Below are 8,846 nucleotides of genomic sequence, written 5' to 3' on the forward strand. Positions count from 1 at the left end.
TATTAACATTAAACAAACTTAACATCATATTCTTCTCAACGACATTTTTTTTTACGTATTTCACAACGATTGTAATTTCTATTAAAACTGGAAAAAAACTGGTTTGTTAAAGTTTTACAGTAAAAACTTGAAACGTTTATCCAATTATTTGTTAAAGTTTCACTACCTGTCTAATTTCTTGTGCATTTACATTCAGTTACTTTAGAAACAATAGCAGAAAAAATAACAGAAAAATTAGGACATGACTATAAAGAAATTAACAGAAATATTTAAAGCTTATTCAAAGACATAAATATTAACCAAGAAATTTTCCACTCTGATCGTCAACTTTACCGCCACGCAAGTTTAATCTTCAAATTCTTATTTGAATAAAGCACACAAATGAAACCTTCAAATGTTATCTTCAAATATCTGGGACCTTGCGGACAAAGACCAAAGCATAGGACCTACAAATAAGCAAAAATTAGAAAACCAAAAATGAATCTGATGAATTGTGAGTACGTAAAAAGAAAGTAATGTGCAAATAGGGTATAACAATAATATCGATAAAGCAATTAAAATAACATAAAATATGTGACTAATATAACGTAAAATAGTATAAACTTCATAACACAAAATCAGAAAAGCAAAAGGAAATCAACGAAACTTGTATAGCGGTTTGTATAAACCACCTTTTATAGATATGTGTATGTATTGTTTGCAATGCAACAAAACTCTTATTTCTTTTTTAATTTTTAATTTAAGAGAAGAGTTGGGAAGATAAGATATAGTAGTTGGATGCCTATCATTATAGCTAAGAGTGATACAATTTGATAGGTTTTAGGACTTTGTGTTTACGTACGTTTGGATTTCTTTATAGTTTTTTTTTTTTTTTTCATTTACATTTAATTAGCATTATTTATTAATTTTAGGTGTTTCGGCAAAGTTGGAGACTATGTAATCGCTCGAAAAAAGCTTCCTTTATTAATATAGATAGATATATTGATTTGTTCTTAATCAATAAACAGTTATTCGATTATCAATTTAAATTATTTATTTATTTTTAATTAAAATATTCTTCACAAACAAAATACTCCTATCTTATCTTAATAAAAACAAGAACATTTAAAGGATTTCTGTGCAGCCACGTCATCATAGCAAGGTTTTTTTATTTTTATTTTAAATTCTGAAAATACGGGTCCCACGAAGAAAACTACGTAATTAATTAAAAAATAACGCCTGTTCTGATGTTATTTGCGAAATTGTTCGGAACGTACTGATTTAATTATTCGAATACAACAACTAATGTAGTCTATCATGAAATTTTCCAACATTTGGAATGATATTAGACTATTTTCGTTAATTCCACAATTATGTTTCTTCAATTTGATTGTAAACCCTTTTCAAATTTGATAACTATTTCCATTTTATAGCGATATTTATATTGTTTGCTTTTTATTATTTTCCATATATTGTATTTATTATATATTATATATTATATACTATATACTATGTTTCATGTTACAACACCGAATTTGTGGGTTTATATCACATATTTAAAACACGTGCAAGTTTAAATCCCTTGCAAATTTAGCACGCGTATTATTCTATTATCAATATATAAAAAAAATACAAAATAAAATATCCATGTACTCCCTCCGTCCCGGTCAATTGTTGTCCTTTGGTTTTGGCACAAAGACCAAGAAAAGAGGAGAGGTCCAATAACTAAATGACAAGTGGAACAAATTGAATGAGAATGATCAAATTACTCATCAAGTTCATTCTTAAAATAGAAAGGACAACAAATGACTGAGACACCCCAAAATGGAAAAGGACAACAAATGACCGGGACAGAGGGAGTATATTACTTAACAATTTTTAAATATTTACCGTGATTTCAGTGATTATAAGTTCATACCCGTGCAAATTGCACGGGTTGAAAACTAGTAAAATAACAAATGATTGGAAAAAAAACTTCCACAAACTTTCATTTATATTTGCTAAAAAAGCACTCACTTTTAGAACATGATTTTCACCCATAATTTATTTTAGAAATGTTGTCACACGCTTTGTTATTACTCGTTGTCTCACTTTTTTTTTTAATGAGCCCTTTAGCAAGATTAGAGGTGGCAATCGGGTGAGTCAGGTCAGGTTTAGGTTAGGTTAAGTCGAGTCAGCTCATATTAGGTTCGGCTCGTATCAATCAACCTACCATTTCGGATCGAGTTGAGTTTGGGTTAGGTCCTTTCTAGTCAAACGATGTATCGGATTGGATCGGTTTGATTTGGGTAGGGTATAATTATTTTAGGGGATTGATAATGCCATAACCCTTTTTGTTAATGCCACACCAATACGAGGATCTAAAGAATGTTATTATTCATCGTCTCATAAAAACGAGTGACATTAGTAATTTGTTGTGGCATTATGCATTCCCTTATTTTATCGCATTACTTCAATTTTTAACCATTAAAATTAGTCACGTATCAAACTAAACTCTAAGTCGCTTTCATTTTGATCAATATTAAGCTTAATAATTGTTGAGTCATCAATTTTATTGGGTCATACCAAATCGTCATTGAGGATCGAGTTGATTTTAGTTTGCAATATTCTCAGGTTTTGTAAATGTAAAGAAAGGCAGCATAAACATAATGCTGCTCTTGGACCAGCAGTCCAAGGAAGTATCCAAAAGAGAAGAAAGAAGGATTGTGGCTGACAGAAGACAAGCTACAGCTAGGATCCTAGTTCTAACTAGCTTGTTTGACTTGTCTCTTCTTTATTAATGCACAATTGCACATCATTATTCTATGGTTATTGTCCATATGTAGTGTATATACACTTGTGTAGTTGTAATGTTCTGTATACACAAAAATATCAATCAGAAAAATTTGCAACAAAGATCTACTTCAATCTCTCTGACTCAACTCTTCAATGCAGTCTTCTAATGTCCTTCATTGGCATTAAACTCAATATGGTATCAGAGCCTCAAAGGATGAGGAGACTGATAACCAATTGTAGTTGAGCATTAATGGTTGAAGTACATTGTTCAATCTATTTAAACTGATCGTGTGCTTGGTGTTTTTCATCATCCCTCAAGCATTCTATCTTTCTTCTTTCCTTCTCTTTCTCTTTTCTGATTCAACATCTCTTATCAACAAAATGAGTACTTATGAATCTCTCATTCCTTCCGCAAATGCCATCATAGAAACCTCTGATCCACTTTATCTTCATCCAGCTGAAAGTGCACACCATATAGTGGTGGACACTAAACTGTCTGGAATTGAAAATTACCATGAGTGGAAAAAGGCAAATGGAAATAAACATTTGCACCAAAAGGAAACTTAGCTTGCTGACTGGTTTGGTGAAGAAACCCACCAACAATCCCTTGAGGGTGGCAGCTTGGGAAACTTGCAACAGCCTCCTTATATCCTGGATCTTGCAGAATGTTGAACCACCGATCAAGAAATCTGTGATGTATTGTGAAACTGCAAAAGAAATGTGGGACTACCTTCAAAAACAATTCTCTGTGAGCAATGGAGCCAGAAAGTTCAGATTGAACAAGGAGCTTGATGATCTTGAACAAGGAGACAAGACCATCTGTGAGTATTTCACAGAACTCAAAATTCTGTGGCAAAATATTGAGCTAATGAATGATTGGCCTCCTCTAAGTGAGATGACCCTTGAGATAGGGGCTTTCCTGGATGCTCAGCACAGGGAACGGGAAGAAAGGAAGTTGTTTCAGTTTCTTAATGGTCTACATTCCTCTTATTCTACCATGAGGAGTAATGTTCTCATGATGTCACCTCTCCCAACTGCAGAAGAGGCAGCTGCTATCTTTCAACTTGAAGAAGCACAGAGGAGGAACTACAAGACCAGTGTGAAAATTGAAGCTGAGAACTCTGCGTTCTATGCTGACCAGAGGCAAAAGTATCTTGAGAACACTGCCTCTTATGCTGACCAAAAGCAGAGACTTCCTGATACCAGACCTCAGTGCACTGCTTGTCCAAGGAAAGGACATACTGCAGACAAGTGCTGGACTGTGATAGGATATCCTGCTGGTCACCCCATGGCCAAATTTTTTCCACGGAAGAATGAAACTGCTCCTTTAAGGAATGCTCATGATAATGTTGGATCTGCCTCCAAGGGATACAAAGGTGGGGCAAGCAGAGGAAAATTCCAGAAATACTCCAACACAGGAAAAATGGCCGCTAGTGCTATGACTGGTGAAGGGGGTACTGGAATATTTGGGGCCATCACCCTGACTGCTGAACAATTTGAGCAGCTGATGAGCAATCAAAAAGGGAAAGGCATGAGTTCTTATCCTGAAACCGAGGATGAAATGGAAGCCAACTTCGCAGGTATGGTTTTTATGTCTTGCAATTCTGTGAGCAGCAGATCTCATGAGTGGATCATTGACTCAGGAGCCTCAGATCACATGATCTCTGATCTGAGTCTCCTAGACAATTGCAAAGAACTAAAAATGAAACCTAAAATTAATCTACCTAATGGTCTCTCTTTCCATGTCACCCACACTGGTACCTACCAACTAGGTAATGGATTGAAATTACACAGGGTTCTTTATGTTCCCTCATTTAAACATAACCTATTATCTGTTCAAAAGCTAATCCATGATGAGCAATGTGTTGTGATATTTTATGAGCATGTGTGTGCCATACAAGACTCTCATACCAGGAGGATTAGAGCCTTTGGGAAAGAAGACAAGGGAGTCTACTATCTAGTTCAGAATGCTAAGTCTTTTATGTCTTGTCTAGGAAATACTTCAGTGGGAAAATTTAACCCTAAATTATGTAACAATAAGTCTATTAAGTCTGCATTTGCTGGTACTCGTAGTGATATAAAGGCTGCAGAAGGCACAATTTTCAATTCTTGTGATGCCTCTGAGGAATTATGTATGGATTTGCCAATTATTAATGAAAAAGATAGTGATATTTGGCATCTCAGGTTAGGACATGCTAGTACTCATAAACTGAAACATATACCCTGTGTTTCTTCCATGAATCATGACAGGGTTTGCATCACATGTGACATGGCCAAGCAAACTAAACTTCCTTTTCCTATCAGAATGGCTAAGTCTCCGCACATTTTTGATTTGGTCCATGTTGATGTCTGGGGACCTTACAGAAAAGAGACTAGACAAAAGTACATATACTTCTTAACCTTAGTTGATGATCATTCTAGAGCTACTTGGGTTTATTTAATGAAACACAAATCTGAAGTGCCTCAATTACTAGTCCAATTCTATCATTTTGTCAAAAATCAATTTGACACTAGCATCAAGATTCTAAGGTCTGACAATGCACTTGAAATAACGGAGGGAGACAGCAAACGGTTCCTGGTTGCTAAGGGCATATGGCAACAAACAAGTTGTGTTGATAGACCTCAACAGAATGGGGTAGTAGAAAGGAAGCACAGGCACTTATTAGAAATCAGCAGGGCACTCAGGTTCACTGCTGGGTTACCTCTTTCTTTTTGGGGAGATTGTGTGCTCACAGCAGCTTTCATTATCAATAGACTGCCTGCAGAAGTCATCCAAAACAAGACTCCCTATGAACTGCTCTTCCAGAAAAGTCCTGATTATCATATGCTCAAAGTCTTTGGATGTCTTGCTATGGTTTATAATCCAAGCAGGGACAAAGACAAGTTTCAACCAAGGGGGATTCCCTGCATTTTTCTGGGTTACCCATTGTCGCAAAAGGGATACAGGGTGTATGACATAGTCAAGAAACATGTCTTTGTCTCCAGAGATGTCAAGTTCTTTGAAAAAGTGTTTCCCTGTAAAATCAAGAATTTTGGTCAATACTTACACTCCTTGCAACCAGAGGTGATTCCATCTAGCCACACTGAAGTTTTTGTGGATGAGAGTGCCCATATGCCCCACCTGACTGCCTCCACTCCTGCCTGTGATGAGTCTCCTGCTTCACCAGGGCCTGATCACTCACCTCACAGGTCTGGTAGTGACTCACACTCTGCTCCTGAGACTGAGGACCCTACTATCATACCCCAGAGGGATAGGAGAGCTCCAGCATGGGTCAAGGATTTTGTTGTGGATAATTCTGTTATGGCTCCCATACACATTGCTAATGTGGCACAACTGCATCTACCCAAGGTTCTTGCAAAAAGATTTGCTGGTCATGCTACAGTGCTCCCAGCTGATCCTGTCCACTTCAGTGAGGCAATCCAGGATGAGAAGTGGGTCCAAGCCATGAATTTGGAACTCCAAGCTTTACACAACAATCACACTTGGATGCTTACTGATCTGCCTAAGGGCAGGCAAGCTATAGGATGTAAATGGATTTATAAAACCAAATATCACCCTGATGGCTCTCTAGACAAACATAAAGCTCGTCTGGTTGTACAGGGCTTTAGACAAAGATATGGTCTTGACTATGAAGAAACATTTGCCCCTGTAGCAAAGATGTCCACAGTTAGAGCTTTAGTTGCTGTGATCTCCATGAAAAATTGGGCCACCTGTCAAATGGATGTTTCTAATGCCTTTCTACACGGAGATCTGGAGGAAGATGTTTACATGAAGTTGCCCCCTGGCTACTGCAATGGTCAGATCACTGGTCAGGGGGAGTGTGGTAGTGATGAGTCTTCTGGTAAAGTCTACAAACTTCGTTCTTAAATCTCTCTATGGTCTCAAGCAAGCTCCCAGACAATGGTTTTCTAAGTTATCTCAGGTTTTGTTGGAATGCAATTATAAACAATGCCAGGCTGATCATTCTCTCTTTATAAAACAACAACATGGAAAAACAACAGTGGTACTGGTTTATGTTGATGACATGGTCATCACTGGAGATGACTCATCTGAGATTACAGCGTTAAAAGCTCAATTAAATGCCTCTTTCCTTATGAAAGACTTGGGGGAATTAAGCTACTTTTTAGGGCTTGAGATCGAGAGAAGCAGTGCTGGCATCTTTATTTCTCAGAGAAAATACACCTTGGACCTATTAACCACCTTTGGCATACATAAATCCTAGGCATTAAGGCTTCATGTGAATCCAATACTCAAATTGGAACCTGGTAAAGGCACCCCACTACCTCAACCTGATATATACAGGAAGTTGGTGGGCAAATTGATATACCTGACTATTTCCAGGCCTGATATTGCCTTCTCCGTTCAAATGCTGAGTCAGTTCTTACAAAACCCGACCTCTGATGACCATATGCAAGCAGCTAGAAGAGTGCTGAAGTACCTAAAGTCTGCTCCTGGCCAAGGCATACTCTTTGCTAGTTCTTCAGCAGCGCATCTCACTGCCTACTGTGACTCTGATTGGGCCTCATGTGCTTTCAGCAGGAGGTTAACCACATGATATTGTGTCCTCCTTGGCCAATCTCCCATTTCCTGGAAATCCAAGAAACAATCTGTTGTATCAAGATCCTCAGCAGAGGCAGAATACAGAGCCATGGCCATGACAACCTGTGAGGTCACGTGGTTGTTTCACCTACTCAGAGATCTGGGTCTCACTTCCTTAGGGGCTGCCCATCTGAAGTGCGACAATCAAGCAGCACTAGCTATTGCTGCTAATCCAGTGTACCATGAACACACCAAGCATATTGAGGTAGACTGTCACTTCATTCGAGAAAAAATTCAACAAGGATTACTCACTACCTCCTATGTTAACACTAAGGACCAGGTTGCAGACATTCTCACCAAGTCATGCCCTACAGCTCAGCATCACTATCTCATGTCCAAGATGGGAGTTTCGTCTGGACTCCCCTCCCATCTTGAGGGGGAGTGTAAAGAAAGGCAGCATAAACATAATGCTGCTCTTGGACCAGCAGTCCAAGGAAGTATCCAAAAGAGAAGAAAGAAGGATTGTGGCTGACAGAAGACAAGCTACAGCTAGGATCCTAGTTCTAACTAGCTTGTTTGACTTGTCTCTTCTTTATTAATGCACATCATTATTCTATGGTTATTGTCCATATGTAGTGTATATACACTTGTGTAGTTGTAATGTTCTGTATACACAAAAATATCAATCAGAAAAATTTGCAACAAAGATCTACTTCAATCTCTCTGACTCAACTCTTCAATGCAGTCTTCTAATGTCCTTCATTGGCATTAAACTCAATATAAACATTGGCCCGATAATCACTGACATGAAGCTTGCGAGCTATAATCAAGACACTCATTAGAATATCTCTCAAAATATTTAATTTGAGAAAACATGGCAAAACTTAACTTAAAACACAAATCGTGATAAAAGTTTGTCACTTCAAAAGCGGGACTTATTGAAGTTTAAAAACAATAATGTCGTATATTTTACTTGCTTAAGAATTTTTCCACTTTTATTGTCATACTTTCCTTTTAAAGAAAGATTTAAGAAATAGGGTAAAATTACTACTTTATCCCAAATAATTAAGAATAAAATGGACAATATTATTTTGATAGGATTAGTGTTAACTTAAAAAAAAGGTAAGGGTAATAAGGGTAGTATACTAATATGTCATACTAAATCATGAGAAGTAGCTAAATGAAGGTTTGTTTGGTTGCCCAATTTATGGGAAGTAGAAATTCCTATGGAACTCCAAATCCTACATAATATAGGAAGTCACTTACCTAGCCCCCCTAGGTAAGTGGGAGTTCCCACATGAATTTAAGTTACCACATCCAACCAAACAAGATTTATACAATTCACATGATTTTCAACTTCACATGAATTTAATCTTCCTGGTAATTGTATCTTCCCATGGCACAATAAAAGAGGGATAAATTTTGAAAAAAAAAAAAAGGACAAAAAAAATGGAATAAAAGATGATTAGCGTCATCGTCGATATTCAATAACGAGAACGTGCAATGCGTGGAAACCCGGAATTATATACTCCGTAACATATAAGCTCTAGAT

The 8,846-nt window shown here is 37.1% G+C and overlaps 1 long non-coding RNA gene across 1 annotated transcript; it reads right to left on the reverse strand.

Moving 5' to 3' along the window:
• Nucleotides 1-242: 242 nt before the first annotated feature.
• Nucleotides 243-806, reverse strand: LOC141631707 (uncharacterized). Its single transcript, XR_012537691.1, has 2 exons — nt 672-806; nt 243-446 (listed from the first exon to the last, which is right to left on the reverse strand). It is a non-coding gene; the product is annotated as an uncharacterized LOC141631707 (long non-coding RNA).
• Between the last annotated feature and the right edge of the window lie 8,040 nt (nt 807-8,846).

This window comes from Silene latifolia, chromosome 2, assembly GCF_048544455.1.
Source record: "Silene latifolia isolate original U9 population chromosome 2, ASM4854445v1, whole genome shotgun sequence".
NCBI classification, from domain to species: domain Eukaryota; kingdom Viridiplantae; phylum Streptophyta; class Magnoliopsida; order Caryophyllales; family Caryophyllaceae; genus Silene; species Silene latifolia.